This window comes from Arachis duranensis, chromosome 10 (assembly GCF_000817695.3).
Source record: "Arachis duranensis cultivar V14167 chromosome 10, aradu.V14167.gnm2.J7QH, whole genome shotgun sequence".
Classification (NCBI taxonomy): domain Eukaryota; kingdom Viridiplantae; phylum Streptophyta; class Magnoliopsida; order Fabales; family Fabaceae; genus Arachis; species Arachis duranensis.
In genome coordinates, this window is record NC_029781.3 from 57365393 (window position 1) to 57370314 (window position 4922).

The 4922-nt window shown below is 41.3% G+C and overlaps 1 non-coding gene across 1 annotated transcript; it reads right to left on the minus strand.

Annotated features, from left to right (window-relative positions):
• Nucleotides 1–1402: 1402 nt before the first annotated feature.
• Nucleotides 1403–1509, minus strand: LOC127743407 (small nucleolar RNA R71). The gene has a single exon (XR_008004799.1). It is a non-coding gene; the product is annotated as a small nucleolar RNA R71 (small nucleolar RNA).
• Nucleotides 1510–4922: the final 3413 nt, after the last annotated feature.

Below are 4922 nucleotides of genomic sequence, written 5' to 3' on the forward strand. Positions count from 1 at the left end.
TTTCTTATTACATTCATCCAATCCTTCTTACTCCTTTCCATGGCAAGATGTATGTAGGGCATCACCGTTGTCAATGGCTACATCACATCCTCTCAGTGAAAATGGTCTTATGCTCTGTCACAGCACGGCTAATCATCTATCAGTTCTCAATCAGGTTGGAATAGAATCCCTCGATTCTTTTGCGTCTGTCACTAACGCCCAGCCTTCAGGAGTTTGAAGCTCGTCACAGTCATTCAATACCGGAATCCTACTCGGAATACCACAGACAAGGTTAGACTTTCCAGATTCCCAGAATCCTACTCGGAATACCACAGACAAGGTTAGACTTTCGGATTCCCATGAATGCCGCCATCTATCTAGCTTATACCATGAAGATTCTGTTGGGGAATCTACGAGATATGCGTCCGGCCTAAGGTAGAACGGAAGTGGTTGTCAGTCACACGCGTTCATAGGTGAGAATGATGATGAGTGTCACGGATCATCACATTCATCAAGTTGAAGTGCAACGAATATCTTAGAATAGGAATAAAGAGAATTGAATAGAAAGTAGTAGTAATTGTATTGAAACTTGAGGTACAGCAGAGCTCCACACCCTTAATCTAAGGTGTGTAGAAACTCCACCGTTGAAAATATATAAGTGAGAGGTCCAGGCATGGCCGAATGGCCAGACCCCATGATCTGAGAACTAATCGTCCCAAGATGCCTAATACACTAGTAAAAAGTTCTATTTATAATAAACTAGCTACTAGGGTTTACATGAGTAAGTAATTGATGCATAAATCCACTTCCGGGGCCTACTTGGTGTGTGTTTGGGCTGAGCTTGATCTATCCATGAGCTGAGGCTTCTTTTGGAGTTGAACGCCGAGTTATAGCGTGTTTCTGGCGTTCAACTCCAGGTCGTGACATGTTTCTGGCGTTTGACTCCAGACAACAGCATGTACTTGGCGTTGAGCGCCACTTTACGTCGTCAATTACCGAATAAAGTGTGGACTATTATATTTTGCTGGAAAGCTCTGGATGTCTACTTTTCAACTCCATTGAGAGCGCGCCATTTGAAGTTCTTTAGCTCTAGAAAAATCCATTTTGAGTGCAGGGAGGTCAGATTCCAACAGCATCAGCAGTCCTTTTGTCAACCTTTTTCAGAGTTTTGCTCAAGTCCCTCAATTTCAGCCAGAAATTATCTGAAATTATAGAAAAACACACAAAATCATAGTAAAGTCCATAAATATGAATTTAACGTAAAAACTAATGAAAACATCCCTAAAAGTAGCTTGAACTTACTAAAAACTACCTAAAAATAATGCCAAAAAGCGTATAAATTATCCGCTCATCAAGCCTCACAACTTGGGAAGATGTAGTGAATAAATTCTTGGCAAGGTTTTATCCTCCACAAAGAGTCAATAGGCTGAGAACAGAGGTTCAAACATTCAGGCAATAGAATGGTGAAACCTTGTATGAAGCATGGGAAAGGTATAAAGACTTGACAAGGAAATACCCCCGTGATATGTTCAATGAGTGGGTGCAACTGCATATCTTCTATGAGGGGCTATCATATGAGTCAAAAAAGGCTCTAGATCATTCTTTTGGAGGCTCTCTCAATACGAAGAAGACCATAGAGGAAGCCGTTGAAGTCATTGAAATAGTGGCTAACAATGAATATTTTTATGCCTCTGAGAGAAGTAACCATAGAGGAGTGATGGAGTTAAACCACATGGATGCAATTATTGCACAAAACAAGATAATTGCTAAAAAATTAGCATATCTCACCAAGAAGATGGAAGAGCACCAAGTTGCATCAATCCACCCTCAATCATCAGTACAAGCAGAGTTGAATATAGAGGAATGAGTTGACTGGGAATAAGCTAATTACATTGGAAATTCTTTAAGACAAGCCTATAATCCATATTCCAAAACATACAATCCTGGCTAGAAGAACCACCCAAACTTTGGGTGGGAAAACCAACAAAACTAGAACCAAGATCATAAACCCCGCAACTCTAACCAATTCAACAATTCCACTCACCAACACCCCAACCAAAGACCATATCAAGACACACAAAATAGTTCTTCCAAGCCACCATACCAAACCCAAAACAACCAGTCTCAACATCCTACTTCCCATTCACCATCTGAAGATAGGCTATCTAGAATTGAAGCTTTGCTGGAAAATCATTGCAAAGAAGTCCAAGATAACAGAACCTTCAAGGAGGAAATGAGGAGTAGTATAAAAAGTCAGGTAGAAACCATTAAGAAGCTTGAGTCCCAAGTGGGATATCTATCTCAACAATTTCCAAACTCCACTGACAGCTTTCGAAGTGATATTGAAAAGAACCCAAGAGGAGAGACCAAGAAGGTAAGGTAGGAAGAATGCAAGGCAATCAATCTAAGCAGCGAAGAGGTCCTGAAGGAGGAATGCTACAAGCACTCAGAGCATGATATAGGAGAGTCAAGGAAAAATGTAAAGGAGGCAAAACAAATGACTAGCCCGAAACAGATGAAGGAAAAAAAAAAGAAAGAAGTCCTTAAACCCTATGTGCCACAAGCACTATTCCCCTAGAGACTCAGGGGCGTGAGAAAGAGAGAACTTACACGAGGTTCCTAGATGTATTTAAGTCGCTTCATGTCAACATTCCCTTCCTTGAGACACTGCAACAAATGCCCACATACTTTAAATGCATAAAGGAGCTGCTTACCAAGAAGAGCACCCTGAAAGGAGGACAAACAGTGGTGATGAACAAAGAATGTAGTGCCATCATACAGAAGGACTTGCCTACAAAGAAGAAGAATCCAGGGAGCTTTCACATCCCTTGTTCCATTGGAGACACCGTGATTGACAGAGGATTTTGTGACCTGGGAGCAAGCATCAATGTAATGCCTCTATCTCTCATGAGGAAGCTGAAAATTAATGAGTTGAAACCCACAGATGTGATCTTTCAGTTGGCTGACAAAACCCAGAAAAGAGCACTAGGAGTGGTTGAAAACATACAGGTGAAGGTTGGGAAGTACTTCCTACCTGCAGAATTTGTTATTCTTAAAATGGAAGAAAGCTGCCTTCGTCCGATCATCCTGGGAAGACCATTCCTAGCCACTGCCAGGGCACTTATAGATGTGGAGCAAGGTGAGTTAATATTGAGAATACATGATGAGCAACTCACCTTCCATGTTTACAAACCATCACATGATCTAGATCAAGAAAAGAACTGCATGAAAATTGATTCTGGTGACACTAATATGAGAGAAGCACCCAATGAATCATACCCAGAGAGTCTAAAGTCATCCGTGAAAGAGAAGGAAGAAGTAAAGATGAAGTTACAGATTGAGGAAACCAAGGAGAAGTTAAGGTCGCAACCTTCACTGGAGACAAGAAAACAAGACCCTCCTGACATAGGTTTAGCTGAAACATTACTGAGAAGAGAGAAAAGAATGGAAAAGAAGATCCCAAAGAGGTGGAAAAATAAAAAGGTTCCCACAGAGGATTTTTCCCCAGGGGACAAGGTGATATAAACCCATTTTCTACTACTCCCACCTCATCTTCCTGCCATTCCATCTCAGCTACCTCTGGTATACACAATCAGAAAAATTCTCTCGTTAGAACATGTAGAAATCATCAAGGAATCAAGTGGAGATAGCTTCACTGTGAGAGGGGAAGACCTGAAGCACTACAATCCCCCTTAACAACAAACCAATATAAAGCTAGTGACAACAAAAGAGTGCTCCATGGGAGGCAGCCCATCTTTTAGAATTCCTATTTTTACTGCCTTAATTTCAATAACTAATGGTTGCTTAGCATGAAATTAAGCTTTAATGAATAAAATTGACACTTGTAGCAAACAGTTAGCATATGCTTGATCTCTAAGTTTGGTGTGACCAAGGGCACTCTAAAATGGCTTTCTGAGCTTAATGATCATGTAGCCATCTTAGAACATATACTCATTAATTTTCCTGAAGTATACAACTGGTGGACGAAATTGTGATCACTATTCTTTGAGTTGCACTCATTGTAAAATTATGGAATTTAGAAATTGGCACGAGTGGACACAACTCCGTTCAACTAACCAGCAAGTGTACTGGGTCGTCCAAGTAATAAACCTTATGTGAGCAAGGGTCGATCCCACAGAGATTGTTGGTATGAAGCAAGCTATGGTCACCTTGTAAATCTCAGTTAGGCAGATTAAATTGATTTATGGTTTCGAAAATAGAAATAAGAAAATAAATAATAAAAGGGATAGAATACTTATGCAGATTCATTGGTGGGAATTTCAGATAAGCGGATGGAGATGCTGTAGAGCCCAAGGACGCCTGCTCTCCTATTGCTTCTACTCAATCCTTCTTACTCCTTTCCATGGCAAGCTGTGTATAGGGGTTCACCATCAGCGGTGGCTACTTTCAATCCTCTCGGGAAAATGATCCTATGCGGCTGTCACTCGCACGGCTAATCGTTTGGAGGCATCACCCATGGTTGATGGTTACATCCCATCCTCGCAGTGAAAACTACGCTCACGCGCTCTGTCACAGCACGACTAATCACTGGTTGGTTCCCGCTCCTACTGGAATAGAATCCCTTGATTCTTTTGCATCTGTCACTAACGCCCAGCACTTGCAAGTTTGAAGCACGTCACAGTCATTCATTACCGGAATCCTACTCGGAATACCACAAACAAGGTGAGACTTTCCGGATTCCCAGGATCCTACTCGGAATACCACAGACAAGGTGAAACTTTTCGGATCCTCATAAATCCCGCCATCTATCTAGCTTATACCACGAAGATTCTGTTGGGGAATCTAAGAGATACACATTCAAGCTCGGTTGCATGTAGAACGGAAGTGGTTGTCAATCACGTGCGTTCATAAGTGAGAATGATAATGAGGGTTACTTATCATCACATTCATCATGTTCTTGGGTACGACTGAATATCTTGGAA